Here is a 16,215-nt window from a genome sequence, read left to right on the forward strand (position 1 = left end):
TACTGGGCGTCATTAATATAGGGTCAAATGACATATAGCACATGTAAAGAGTGAGCGAATGAGTGAGTTAAAATTTTAAGTCACATCGGCAATATTTCAGCCATATCGTGACGACGAAAGTCATAAATTAATGAATAAATTGTATAATACTTTATAGAAAGCTGTCATCGAAAGACAGTATAACAACTAGAATATCACATAATTATAAAACAAAAGTTAGGCCACCATAAGGGGACCGTGGGGACGCACAGGTAAAGAAACGTTTCTTAGAAATAATAGAGCTAAGAATGTCATCATCATGTTTAATGTGTTGACAAACGTGACACATCGTGACATACAGACAAAAAATCAAATAGCACTGCCAAACATCAGTTGTATAGACCAACCCCCGAAAACGAAAATGATAAACATAAAGCACTTGGAAATTCAATATCTTGTGTACCCTCTTCGCCCGTCCAAGAAACTCCTTCTCATCATCAAGTTTCTAAAGAAAGCTTGCGGAATCGGATTCCATTCCTCAACTACAGCTCTACGGAATCCTGGGTGATCCACTTGTGCTCGGTGACGTGTGTACACACGTTCATCCCTGGCATGCTCAATTGGGTTTAGGTCGGGCAAGGATGCTGGCCACTCCATCCGCTCTACACCCTGCTGCCTAGGGAATTCCGTGACAATCCTGGCCTTTGAGACCTAGCATTGTCGTCTTGCAGTAAGAGGGTCGACCATAAAAGCCATCCATAGCTTGCAGGAATAGTACCTGCTATAGGAGCAAGAATCTCGTTCCGATAACGCTGTTTTGTAAGATTACCGTGGACCACGTGCAGTGGAGTACGTCCAGTAGTACGTACTGATGTGATTTGCTCTCCGTTGCGATGATAAATCCTCTGCTGACCATCATGGAAGGACAAATTGAACCTGCTTTTTTCTATGAAGAGCACACGAGACCATTGACGGTCATTCTACTCCATCTCAAACGCTCCTGCCTGTGACTTGCACGTAGAAATCACTGACATGAAGTGGCAGGTGGATTTCCACATTGACAATTTGAATGAAATTGGACGTAAGACAACGTAATAATGATATTTCAACGGCCTGATGTGTTTTTTCCATACGTTAAAGAACGTTTCTAAGACATTCTCAGTTGTACATGTTTCAAACAAAAACGACGATTTTACAACGTTCAAGAAATAGTGTTCCAAATAGCTTGACCCTTCTTTAACGACGTATATATAGTAAAAGACACAGAGCGGGCCCGTGAAGATCCGGGATAGAATAGGTCTTCAGCAACCCATGCTTGCCACAAAAGGCGACTATGCTTGTCGTAAGAGGCGACTAACGGCATCGGGCGGTCAGGCTTGCTGACTTGGTTGACACATGTCATCGGTTCCCATTTGCGGAGATCGATGCTCATGCTGTTGGTGACTGGATTGTCTGGTCCAGTCTCGATTATTTACAGACCGCCGCCATATAGCTGGAATATTGCTGAGCGCGGCGTAAAACTAAACTCACTCACTCATATTGTATGATGGCGGATACACTGACACATGGGCGAGAGCCATACAGTTCAGTTCATATTGGCGTTGGTAGAGTATTCTAGATTTGCTATGTTTGCAGTCATTTGGAGGGGAAACTTGAGACTTTGCATCACATAGAGAGAGTGAGCTGAGTGAAGGTGAAATTCGAGGAGAACGTCTCGGTCAGTGCACTTGTCCTGGGTGACGTCCCATGATGTATTGCAGGAGAGTTTTTTCATCACAGTTGTTCAGGTGCACATGGAGACTCAAGGGGAGACTATCGACTGTATCCTTGGAACTGCTGAACTGAACATGTAGATTGCACTCCAAACGATTTCATGAATTGACTTAAGAGCTGTACAACTGTTGGCCATATGTCTCAGGAGATCTATGTAGATTTGATTGCACAGTGAGCACATTGTCTCTTGTTGTTTTGGAGTAGCAATCCAAAGCTGAGCCAGGAAGCAGAATACATTGTGGCGGCGTCCATTGAGAGCCAGGGACCAATGTAGGAAGGGACTGGGTTGCATGACCTTGTGAAGATATCGGAATCTGGCGAAGTCAAGGTCATTATGAATGCGTGTCCACGATGCTGTGTATGACTGGTTAATCCGTTGAGTAATCAGTTTTTTCCGGGTTTGCTTAGACTGACTGACTGAGTTTAGTTTTACGCCGCTTTAAGCATTATTCCAGCAATATCACGGCGGGGGACACCAGAAATGGGCTTCACTCATTGTACCCATTCGGGGATTCGAACCCGGGTCTTCGGCGTGACGAGCCAACGCTTTAACCACTAGGCTAGCCCACCACCCCACAGCCACTAAGAGTCGTGGTTGCTAGTTTAAACTACCATTTATAAAGTGCCATTTATCTATTTATAAAACGTATTAATCAAATTTTGTCTATCAATTCTATACTTTTAAAAAATCTGTCATGGCAATCAACATTATTAAAAAGATCCTTCGATGTTTTGACATTGAAATATTTATCCCTTGTCGTGTAAAAATTATCACTGTCAAGCACGATCCTCACCATTAAGTAAGTATTCGTGAGTATATCTAGTATGGCCATTGCGATATCGTCGCATAATGACCCGCCAGATCTGGACTGACAACCAAACTAGGTGCAACCAATTGTTGGCTTTATTTGATGTAATTTATTGATACGTACTTGAGGAGTGAGTGCGTTAAAATTTAAAGTCACTTTGGCAATATTTCAGCCATATCGTGACTAAATCAAGTTACAGATTAATATATATTAAAGGTAAATGATAGAAACCTGTCAACGAAGGACAGTAAAACAACTACATTATCACAGGTAGAAATTTAAAACCAGTAACCAAATATAAAACATTTAACTATACACGACAATACAACATAAAAGCAGGCTATAGATTGACAACAACGAAGGTAGATTCGTACTTGAGGATTCCACTTCGTTTGCACTAGATCACAAATATAATTGCGGTGTTGTAATAAAAGTATGGTATCAGAAGTGTTATCACAGACATGTTGAGTGCTGCCCCAGCAACAAACCTTCCATTGTGTTACCAGAAATTCCAAGATGGCTGGGCAACCAACAGAGGGCGATGTTAAAAGTGGATGTTTACAAGATAAGTTGTATTAGCCTGAAGGCACGAAAACGAGTCTGAATAGATGATATATTTTTTATATTTAGGGTGTTTATATTTTAAGGCTGTTAATACGGCGGTTGCTTCTGCTGTGGAAATAGAACTATTATTTGGTAATGGAGAAGATATTGTTCTGGATCTAATGACAGTGGCACTTGCAACTGCATCACAACAATTGGATCCATCTGATTGGGGTGTCATCTAAACAATTTTGGTGGTTTGTTTGGTGTTTACCAAAGTCGTCTTCGCCTTTTGTCATTTCTGGGTCATTGTGGGGGTTTTATTTTCGGAGAAATGTATACAATTAGTGTTTAATTTAGAAAAATTAACCCATTAACCCTCAAGCACCCTATTAGGGTGCAAAAACATATTTTGCAATTTCCAAGAAAATATACAAATACATTGGAAACGACACTCAATTATGTTCATTATAACCCAATGGCAAAACCATATATAAAAATATGCAATATTTGAACCGTCGGGTATTAATGGTTTAAAACCTTTTCCAATTGATCATTTCTGAATTTTTTAGACATTTTTGTAATTGCCTCTTTATTGCATGCATATTTTTACCACGACAAGAAACATGAAAATCAAATCCAAAAAAGGGGGTCATCTACTGAACCAGTTAAAACCTTTGAACGACAATTTGTTTTAATACTAAACAATGCGACAGACAAAATACTGCCTTGTGGGACACTCTGATCCTGATTGTAATGATCGAACAGGGTTGAACCCACCTGGACTTGAAATTGTCTGTCTCTTAAAAACTGTGATATAAAAAGAGGGAAACGACCCCTAAAACCAAAATCATGTAGATCCTTGAGAATGCCGTGCTTCCAAGTAGTATCAAATGTTTTCTCCAAATCAAAGAAAATTGATGCAGCGTGTTGCAAGCGCATTCTTAACCTAGGATTCCAATCGTACTAAATGATCAATAGTACTACAATGTTTCCGGAAACTATATTGAATAATTGTAATTAGTTTATTGGTTTCCAGATACCAAATTAATCTATTGTTTACAACTGGTCAATTAGTCTGTAATTTGAAGGACTGCTAAGATCCCGGCCAATACGCCACGAAGGTGGACAATTCCCTGATGTCCATAATTTATCAAATATCTAGACAGGTTTCCAGACACGAATCAAGCAAATGCTTCAGTAGCTGTTAGTGGATATCATCAGCCCCTGTTACTGTATCATGAGCTTGCTCAAGGGCGGTATGTAGCTTATGTTGTAAAAATAATTCATTATAATCTTCACCATAGTCTGAGTTAAAATTAATTCTTTTTCTTCTCCTGTTGTTTCTGATGTTTTTGAAACTGAAGGACATTATTGGATGATGAAGAATGTTTTGCAAGAGTTTTGCCAATTTCATTTGCTATTTCAGCTTTTAATTAATGGATGTAGATGTTGAACCTTTGCCCTTTATTCTTTGGACCATGTTCCTCACCTTTGACATAGGAGTATTTATTTATTTTAGAAACATAATTCCTCCAAGACTGACGCTTATTCTGTTTAAATGCACGTCGAGCCTTGGCATTTAACATTTTTACTTTATCTAAATGATGGACTGTAGGATGTCGACGAAAATATTTTTCTGCTTTCTGCCTACTCTTTCTGGCCTATTTACATTACTATGGTTTACGAATATGTGGAATTGCAGAAGACTTTAATATATATTGGTCAGCAATGTCATTTAGTATATCTGAAGACAGCTGTATAGAATAGAATAGAATAATACTTTAATGCCTTTCAAGGAATTTGTGTTACATCAGCAGAACTACTGCCACATTAGAGAGATACCAAACATATTTACATAAATTATTTCATTTAGGTAACTTCACATTTGTTTAAGAGAGATATGGTATTTGGAATAAAGGATGTACGGGCTCTCTTAGTTTTCACAATCGGAACTTTGTAGCGGCGGGCTGAAGGGAGGAGGTTGTATTCCGAAATTAAGTGGTGAGTACGGTCAGATATGATTTTGACAGCTTGATTCACGATTTGCCGCTCATATACATGTATTGATGATAAACATTCAAATCTGACTCCAGCGATTTTACTTGCAGTGTTAACAATTTTGTCTATTTTAGATTTGAGATGAACTGAGAGAGACCCGTATCAACAATGGAAGGAAAATGTTAAAATACTCTGAATAAATGCTACATAAAAGATGACATCACAGATGGGTTAACATTAAAAGATCTCAGTTTACGCATGATATGAAGACGTTGTTGACACTTTTTGTATAGGGCTTCAGTGTTAGAGTTCGAGTTCAGTTTAGAGTCAATGAAGGTTCCCAGATACTTATACTCTGACACTGTCTCAACACATTCACCGCTGATTATCACTGGAAGCATTTCTGTGGGTTTACTCCGAAAGTCAATTATCAGCTCAAAATTGTTTTTGTGACATTTAAGAGTAAGTGGTTTTCTGCACACCAAGTCGTAAAATGATTAATGTCCTCTTTATACAGTTCTTCAGAATCAGTGTCGTTCAGTTTGCCGATAATTGCTGCATCATCTGCGAACTTTACAGTTGGACTGGTTGAATTCGAGCTTGCACAATCATTAGTGTAGAGGGTGAAAAGAACAGGAGATATTACACAGCCTTGTGGTGCACCAGTGTTGGTGGTCCGTTTACTCGATACAGCCCCGTTAACTTTCACGTACTGCTGTCTGTCCACTAGAACGTTTTCGATCCACTTGATGAGTTATGAGTTAACGCCCATGTCTAACAGTTTCTGTATCATGATATGTGGCTGGATAGTGTTGAGCGCAGATGAAAAGTCAACGGAGAGGATCCTGATGTATGACTTAGGTGTCTCTAGATGATTATAGACATTATTAAGGAGTGACAGTGTGGCATCAACAACTCCTCTCCTTGACCTGTAGGCGAACTGAAGCGGGTCCAGTATGTCGGCAATTTCCTAACGGAGATGTCTCAACAAGATGCGCTCCAGCAACTTCATTGCTATAGATGTGAGAGCTACTGGCCTGTAGTCGTTGACCGAATGAATAACGTGTATTCACTTAGAAATGAAACAATCTAGTGAAAACTGTACACAGTTGAAGTCCGCGTCCTTCAACACAATGCCGTCCAGGTTGTCAGGTCCTTTTTGCTTTTCTGATGTTAATCCTGGAGAAGCTTTGAATGACGTCAGCTTCTGATATATGGATACGACTTTCACTATCCTGTACGGCTTCACTAACTTGAGCGCTCTCATTGGTAAAGTCGTGACAATCAAAGCGGCTGTAGAAAGTGTTGAGGTCCTCAGCAAACGTTTTATTATCCCCGGCGTTGGTTGTCTGTCGTCGCCTGCTCTTGCCAATTATCGTGTTCAAGCCTTGCCAGGCTTGTTGCAGATTGCTTTGCTGAAACTGTCACTCAACTTTCTCTTTGTACGCTAGTTTACACTCACGAGCTTTAAGATTGATGTCCTTCTGTATGCATTTGAGCTTTATTCTATATTTATTCATGTATGCTCGTTTCGTTTCGTTTAATAAAGGTTTCATTTCTTTTGTGATCCAGGGCATGTCGAAAAATTCAGATTTCTTTTTCTGGTATTATGTTTGACACAAAAATGTATATAATCCGTATTGACGTCACACAATCCTTCTAATGTTTGTTCTGCATCATAGAACATGTATAAGATCTTCGCTGTTCGCAAGAACATCATGTTTTTATGGGATCAGAACATAGTGTCTTATATACTAGGCACATAAAGAAACTGTGCATACAAAAATATAAAATCTAAATTTATCAAACCTGTGTAGACACATAAGGATTTAAATTCAGAGATTAGTGACATGTATCCAACATGCATCCACGTGCCACGTTCCGTGACGTCAGTGGGTTCGTCCTTGAGACGTGCAAGACGTTGTTGCACGTGCATTCCGGGAAAGAGAAACAGAGCAATTGAATGCCACACAATACTGTCACTTTGGAAAGCTCAACCCCTGCCCTTGCGATCGTTCAAAAAATTAAACGGCTATTGAAACGCATAGCATGCCAAGGCTCACGTTTGCACAACGTCATGAGGCCATTGGGATGGTCCGTGGGGGAATGTCTCAACGACAAGTGGCTGCACATTTCCACTGTCACCGGAACACCATTTCTGCACTGGTGAGACGCTACCAGAACACAAATGACGTCATCGATCGGCCATGTTCTGGACGTCCACGAGTAACAACGCCTTGACCGGACATATGGATACGGTGACCTATCTTCGCCACAGGTTTCAGACTGCAGTGATGACTGCCCGAACCATCCCAGGACTTCGCCGTATCCACCCCAACACAGTTAGACAACGTTTACGTCATCACGGGATCAGACCACGACGTCCCGCCATACGGCATATCCTGACACAACGTCATCGACAAGCTCGCCGAATGTGGTGCCGAAATCATGTCCGCAGACCCTTGTTTTGGTGGAGAAATGTTGTTTTTACAGATGAGTCCAGGTTTAACATTTCCCATCAACATGCCTATAGACGCGCGGGAGAACTTTATGCACAGGCCTGTGTCATGGAGAGGAATTTCTTTGGTGGTGGTTCCGTGATGATTTGGGGTGGAATAACAGCACGCCAAAGAACTCCTTTGGTGATTGTTCAGGGCAACTTAACTGTAGTGGGCTACAGGGATCAGATTCTTCGACCTGTGGCAATTCCTTTTGTGCAACGTCATAGCCCTGGGTTAACATTCCAACAGGACAATGCCCGCCCTCATATGGCAAGGGTTGCTATGGATTTCTTGCAACACCACAACGTTGACTTACTGCCTTGGCCTGCAAATTCACCGAATCTCTCCCCGATAGAGCATGTTTGGGACAAGATGGATCGACGTCTACGCCGTCTTCCTCATCCGCTAGATAACGTCTTTGACCTTGCAACAGAACTTGAGAGAATCTGGCGTGACATCCCACAAGCCTTCCTTGCACGTTTGATAGGCTCTATACGTCGTCGATGCACTGCTGTTCTCAATGCCGATGGTGAACATACCCGTTGTTGAGCTTATGACATGGTCGTGTGACCCCTGTCCCGCTTGTGGACTCGTGACGTCATTGTGATTGACTTTTCAATTGAAATTCCCCCGACGTGTTATGCTCTCATGATCCCTCCATCAAAGGTTATATGTACCTTTGACATTGTTATCGTACTTATCAACTGGGACAATATTTTGACAATGCACAGTTTCTTTATGGGGCTAGTATATAATGACCAATCATCCCTAGCGAAGTTCCTTCTTGATAAAGGTGGATCATCACCAGGGTTTTTTGTTATGAGAATGGTTGGGAAGTGATCACTCCCACAAAGGTCACCATGGACCATCCATTCATGTTCATTATACAAGTTGGAGTCACAAGTGATAAATCCAGGGAAGAATATGTACCCGTAGCTTGATGCAAATAAGTGGCTGAATCATCATTGAATATACATGAGTTGTTATCTGAAATGAATTCTGCAAGGATTCTACCTTTAGTATTAGTATGGGCACTTCCCCAACGCGGGTTGTGACCATTCAGATCACCCATTATGAGGCATGGCTTCGGAAGCTGATCATATAGATTTTTAAGATCCAACTGTCGAATATCAGGAGATGAGGAATACATAAGCTGCACAGTGTCAATGCAATGTGCAGGGTGATACGAACAGCTACAGTTTTAAGATTTGTATTAAGATTTACAGGGCTGTGTATTATACCCTGCCATACCAAAATGGAAGCACCTCCAGTTGCTTTATATCCTGGAGGAGAAAACGAGTGATAATCACTGTACATTGAAGTTATCTGTATGTGTGAGATATGTCTCTTGGAGACATAATGCTGACGGTTGGAAATCCTGTATAAGTAACTGTATCTCATTGAGCTTATTTTTGAGTCATCTGCTATTTCATTGCATTATAGTCGACAATTGGGTCATGGTGGCTCAATCGGTGATCTTTCGCGTGAGCAGGATAAGCTTCCCCGCATGTCCTGAAAGGACCTAATAATCTCCATATCTAGAGGTCCAAACGAGTTTTGTGTTGGAAGGTCTGAAGGTGATGGGACATTTGGTGATTTGTCTCTACTTAGTTTTTTTCCCTTTCTTCTGGCAGGTTTTGAAGTTGATGATGGTGATGGTATATCGGCCTAAACTTCTTTTGTCTGAGATCAAGACGTAGCTATAGACTGGGTGATTCGGGAAGTAGGTGGATTAGGTGATGTTACAGGTGTTTCTGACTTGACCCAAGTCAAGTCAATCTGACATGCAATAGAGGACAATGTGTAATATTCTGAGGAGTTGAAGACTGATTAGTGAACAGTTTTTTCGCATCATGGTATGAAACATTCTTTTCACATTTTATTTTCATAGTTTGTGATTCCCTTTGATACACAGGACACGACCTTGATGCGGCAGAATGTGGGCCATTGCAGTTAGCGCATTTGAACTCATTTTCACAATTTGTACTCTCATGGCGGTCTCACAGCGGTGACACACCACAGAGTTACGACATGAATGCAACCCATGACCGAAATGTTGACATTTATAACAACAGAGTGGATTTGGGATATACACATCCACCCCGACGTTGAAATAACCTGCCTTGATCGACTAGGTAGGAATGATCTAGCAAAAGTCAAAAGAAATGTATTAGTCTTTGTGATGGTACCCTCTTTCTTGATGGTGAAACGTTTCACTCCTGTAACACCTTGATCTGCAAGCTCTGAAGCAATGTCCTATTCGGACATATCAAGGAGACACGGCATGAATTTAAAGTTCTGTGCATGGAGACTGAAACCTAGATATTTGCAAAGGTTTTGATAGACAAAGTAGATTCAGAGATAGTTGTCCCCGTGCACACTCCACCAAAAGTGATCCACTTCGGAGACGAGTAACGTTCCTTAGTTCTCCACAAATCCCAGAGATAGCTTTCGAAATATTGAAAGGGTTAAGTTTTATGGGAAGAAAATCTGTAGCTTCAATGACTAAGAATTTGGCCCAGGAATCAGTATTTGTAGAACTTTGTCCTGCTGAGTGATCGAGCGTCTAGACGTCTCTTCTTTACGTGTTAATTTGAACCAGCTCGTACGTAGTAGTGTCATGATGAAAGGAAAGGATTCAGCACCCTCGCTCCCCACCCACCACGGAGTGAGTGAGTGAGAGTGAGTTTAGTTTTACGCCGCACTCAGCAATATTCCCGCTATATGGCGGCGGCGACAATCCAGTCATCAACATCATGAACATCGATCTGCGCAATTGGGAACCGATGGCATGTGTCAACCAAGTCAGCGAGCCTGACCGCCCGATCCCGTTAGTCGCCTCTTACGACAACCTCGGAGTGTCAACAAGGACGGTGTCAAAATAGCAACTGATATCAAGGATGCTGACACCAGGGATACAGGGGGTGTTATACTCCAGAGAACATGACACAAATAGCTGCATTTATCTACCAATTTAATGTTAGACTGGTTCGGTCCATAACAATAAATTGGAGATATACATTATTTGGAGGTCATTATCACCAGATTGGCCCATGAGCCACCGCCTTCTGGCATAGTATTCTAGGCAGCTTATCATAATAATAATAGTGTGTGCATTAAGGATAAAAATAACCAAGTCCCAATAATAAGTAAATGTGTGAATAATATAACTACCATGCACATGGCCGTGACCGGCCGATTGATAGAATCAGGCCAATTCTACCACCCGTCTAGGTGAAGGCAGGGACGAAGTGGTGTGTTGGGCATCAGGAACACATGGTTCTAGTTTGTGTGTCCTTCAGCACCAGATCCCGTCCACCACCGACACAGGGGCACAACCCACAGCAAACAGATTGCCCAGCAATCGGGTGCTGTGCAATATTTCAGCCATTTCGTGACTGTGTGAGGAATTGTCTGGACCGAATGACAACCCCCACTAACCACAAACCTGCACTACTCTAGGCCTCTGCACACACTGCAATACATAACATAAATCACATATTCACACAACTACAACAAACCATTCCCACAAAATATCTCAACAATATTCACCTGCTGCTCAATCCCCCAATTGCCTTCAAAACCTACTTACTAAACTCTTCTATCATAGATAAAATTTAGACCCTCCCAAACAAAGCACATTACTATGTCTTATTAAAACTCCCACAGGGCGTAGGGGTAGCCTATTGGTTAAAGCGTTCGCTCGTCACGCCGAAGACCCGGGTTCGAATCCCCACATGGGTACATTGTGTGAAGCTCATTTCTGGTGTCCCCCGCTGTGATGTTGCTGGAATATTGCTAAAAGCGGCGAAAAACCAAACTCACTCACTCCCATTTCACGTATTTGGGATTGGGATCGAAATTCACTAGCGCGGACTGACTGTTTTCTACGACGTCCGCGCGCTAAAATGACGACTTTCCAGCCATGCTGTTCTCTACAACTCCGTTTAACCAGCCACACCTCTAATAAATCTCAGCCCAAGGTCAAGGCCACACGCCCACCACCACACAAACTAACACCCCCCACCCCCCCAACCCACCGTATAACAACCCCGCTTCCCTATCTCTATCAATTTAGTTTACTCATCTCTTCTTATATAACTCAACATACCATTTACTTTACCCTTTCCGTTCCTAATTTTCGGCTTTTTATTTATTTTATTAGCATGTTTTAAAAGTTTTCATTCTAAATTCAAGGTAAGTTACCAACCCTTCATTTTTTGGAGTACGGTGGTTTATTCCCTATATTCATTATCAAATTAGATCCCACCTACCCCGTCGGCGTCTTCCCATTGTGACTGCTCCTCCAAAGCATAAATTGAATGGTTGAGTGATTTCTAATTACTGGCTGTCACCCTTTCCCTGTGATTCTTGCAACAGCCCCAGAAGCTCGGAGGTCTTGTCATTACAACTATGGTAGTTTTGCATTAAACGTTCTTCTGCTTATTGATTATCTTCATTCAAAGACATGATGCAAAATAAAACAGTAGAATAGCTTACAATATAGTTGCCGTAGTGCCATAGCACTGAACTTACTACGGCATGAAACATGACTGAATAGGACTAACTTATATACTCTCTATTTGCACCATCCATGCTTAAAATTAAAATATGCAACGTAATTATACATGTATATAAATTTCTCTATATTAAACTAATTTAAAGTATCTGATATAAATTGTCTGTAAATTACTTTAATTACTGATTTGTATTATTGCAATATCACATGCACACTAAACATGGCATGAGTCGTATTACTTTGATGAGTAACTCATTCAATGTCAGTGGTTTAAGTCACAAAGAAATATTCAGTCCAACCAGCAGCATCTAGGAACCCCAGTGCTGTGCTTCAGGATCTGCAGGCGGGTGTCTAGTTGGGCTTACTTCCTCTTTCTTGGTACAGGGTTGGCACCATGGCCCAGCTGAGCGATCTTACTTCTATCTGATGAATCCATAGACTTGATTTTAGAGATGAAGCCAGGACGTTAGGGCGGCAGTGCTGCACATTCTGGTTGAGGTGATGGTGCCAGCCCTCGAGGTGGTTGTTGGTTCGGAGTCCTTGGGTGTTGTCGGGGTTCCATACTATAGGAAATCGAACGCCAAAGTCGCTCCAGTTGTTGACTATGTAGTCATTGAACTGCTCACTCCTTGCATCACCAACAGTGTTCATACCGTCAGGAAATTTCCGTTTCTATTTTTTATGGTAAAGTTTTAGAGTTAAATATAGTTGAAAAGCTGAGGCACTTAACGTCCTACCACTCCGTTCTACTACTCATTTGCTGTTTGTTGACATTAGGTTTATAAATGAAAGTTTGTTTACACAATAATAAGTTCGATGATACTTAGAAGGATCATCACCCACACGGGGCGGTTAAAGCATCCAGCGGGTAAAGCGTTCGCTCGTCACGCCGGGTTCGATTCCCCATATGAGTACAATGTGTGAAGCCCATTTCTGGTGTTCCCTGCTGATATTGCTGGAATATTGCTAAAAGCAGTGTAAAACCCAACTCACTCACTCATCACCCACACAACTTTTCTGCCATAAGCAGATTATCGTAATTCTAGTATAAACATGTGGCTCATCAATGTAACACATTAAGCCTAGTTGGGCGAGCCCATTGGGGCATAGGGTACCCAATAAGGATGTGTATCTCTACCGTAGTCAAGTTGGGGAGTAGTCATACTGGGGCATAGTCATACTGGGATAGAACCAACGCATCACACTAATATATGATAACATACATGATAACAGCACTCAGTGTCCCGCTCGTCAAACAACACAATAAAAGTACAATTATTATAACAGACTCACTCAGCTGGCTCCCAGCAGTAAAAACACCAAAAAGTCAATCCAAACAAATGAAAGAAATACTAAATAGCACCAAACATGTGCAAAACTTAGGTAAAAAGGTAGAGTGCAAAAGAGGCCAAACTGGAAACATATATGCCAAGATTGTCTTCCTCTACTCAATTCATTGCATGTTAATTCATGTGGAATTGTTTCATTTTGTTTTTATTTATTTTGTTAGACATGACATGAATTATAATGAAACTTATTTTATTTAAAAAAGCTACAACAATTCCCGACAAACACGGCAGCTACTCCTCAACCTGTCTTTGTGTGTGTAGGTGGAGGTGGGTGGGGTGGGGGTGGGGGATTATAGTTGTAACGTCATAAAACCCCGGGTCGGGCAAACGGGAATGATTAAAAAAATGGATTACAAAATATTAAAGTGCATAATGCGAACCTGGGTAGGTACACCTCCACAGTTTGCAAGTGTGTGGTTTTGACCATGTTAGAATTTATTCAACATTGAAATAAAAAGAAAACTATGACTACATACCGAGGGTCACGTTGCAAAAGACCACAGTTTTGTTTCCTTTGATATGTCTGTAGTGAGAAGGTTTGTCAAGCCCTTAGCGCGTGACTCGTAACGCGTGACTTCCCATCTGTCTGAGTCATAGTTGTACTACAACTTATAACACTGGTCATGGTTGATGGCTCTACTGATCACACATTCTCTCCCATGGATGTACATAAGGGCAGCATGTTTTTCTGTGTTTATATGTAATGTAATGTGATGCTATGGAATTCCAGTGACTTGAGTACTGAGTGAGTTAACATTTAAAGTCACATCAACAATATTTCAGCTCTATCGGGACTATGAAACCTGCACAGTAATAAAAAGACTGACTGACTGACTGAGTTTGGTTTTACGCCGCTTTTAGCAATATTCCAGCAACATCACGGCGGGGGACACCAGAAATGGGCTTCACGCATTGTGCCCATGTGGGGATTCGAACCCGGGTCTTCGGCGTGACGAGCCAACGCTTCAACCATTAGGCTACCCAACCGCCCCAGTAATAAACAGAAGCTTTAACGATATGAAAACCTGCCAGCAGAGGACAATAAAATAGCTAGAACTGCACAGTTCCCAAGCTGGCTTTATACCATCCATTCAGCTGCTAGCGATTGTACGTAGCGTTAGTCATTTATCTAAAAAGTACAAATATTCTAGGATTACAAACGACGGTAGATATAAATATCATGTGATTGAAGTGGGCTTACATACCTCTTTAAATGAAAGGCGTTTGGGTTTCCTTCTGCAACTCAACAAATACTGTCCCACAGGCTTTACAAAAACATCGTTATTGTGAGATAAACAGTGCATGTACGAGTAATGGAATATAACAGAAAATCATTTTCTGATTATGCAAGTCCTGAATGCCAATCTACATGCATCATGAACTTGAACAACGACAGGAAAACATAATAAAGAAAATACTTGTGTGCCCTAGTCAGCAGGGCTAAATACATTAACATAAGTGCTTTTAATAGGAATCTAGCTGAGTTTAAAGGTGTATCGGAGACAACTGCACTCCACTAAAGGCAGAATTTTTATTTTCTCATCGCCCGACCGACCCTTCTAATTTTATTGCGACCCCTCAATAAACTTCATTTTTTATTCCAACACCGCCGACTCCAACCGAAAACGTACCGCCTAGTCATATAAAATGTTTATCTTTTAATCAGTCGCTGCCACAGGTCCAAGGAACGCGAGAAATTGAAATAAGAATTAGAATAAATGAGTGAGTGTGTTTAGTTTTACGCAGCACTCAGCAATATTCCAGCTATATGGCGGAATCAAGTCTGGACCAGACAATCCAGTGATCAGCAGCATGAGCATCGATCTGCGCAACTGGGAACCGATGACATGTGTCAACCAAGTCATCGAGCCTGACCACCCCACCCCGTTAGTCGCCTCTAGAAGATCAATATTCTAACCCGGCCATTTCACGGGTCTACAAAAAAATGAGAATCAAGAACTTTATTCAGATAATTTTGTCTTTATTAATTTTTTTTCCAACCGAGCGACTCATGTTCAGAACTTGGTGGCTACGTGAAACACATAAAACAATGATGCCCTAATGGACTGCTCCAAGAAATACAGACAATAAGGGCGTCATTTTACTTTGTTACGTTTCACGTAGCCAACAATTTCTGAACATGGGTCGGTCGGTCGGAAAACAAACCAAACTTAACTTAATAAAGACAAAATTATTTAAATAGTGTTCTTGATTCTCATTTATTGCAATTCTTAATACAATTTCTCTCGTTTTCTGGACTTGTAGCAGCAACTGAGCAAAAGATAAAAAACTGTTTTTAATGATAAACTCATCCTAAATATCTTAGATAAAACGTATAAATAATATATTAAATGATGAAATCTTTGTAGATCGAGTGACCAATCGATATCAAAAGAAGGCTTTGCAAAATAAATTCAAGATATACACAGTTTTCAATTTCTTTCAGTCATCCTGTATAAAGTGTAGAGTTTGACAGCTATACGCCAATTAGACAGCCAGGGCTCGTATCTATATGAGGCTGACACAGTCTTAATGACTTAATATAGAGCTTGAATGAGTTTGTAGAGTTAATAAATTTAAACTTTTATCAAATTAAGATGAGACTACTCCCACTTTAAAATGGATATGGAAGTAAAACTTCAAACCAAACCAGATTTTTGTTTTCGTTTTCGTCTGCTATGCCAGTAGCAGGCATCATGGTCGGTCTGTTGTCAAAGGACATGTGTGGTAACATTGTATAT

The sequence above is a fragment of the Haliotis rubra genome, unplaced genomic scaffold (assembly GCF_003918875.1).
Source record: "Haliotis rubra isolate DU_JTF1 unplaced genomic scaffold, ASM391887v1 Scf1282, whole genome shotgun sequence".
Classification (NCBI taxonomy): Eukaryota; Metazoa; Mollusca; class Gastropoda; order Lepetellida; family Haliotidae; genus Haliotis; species Haliotis rubra.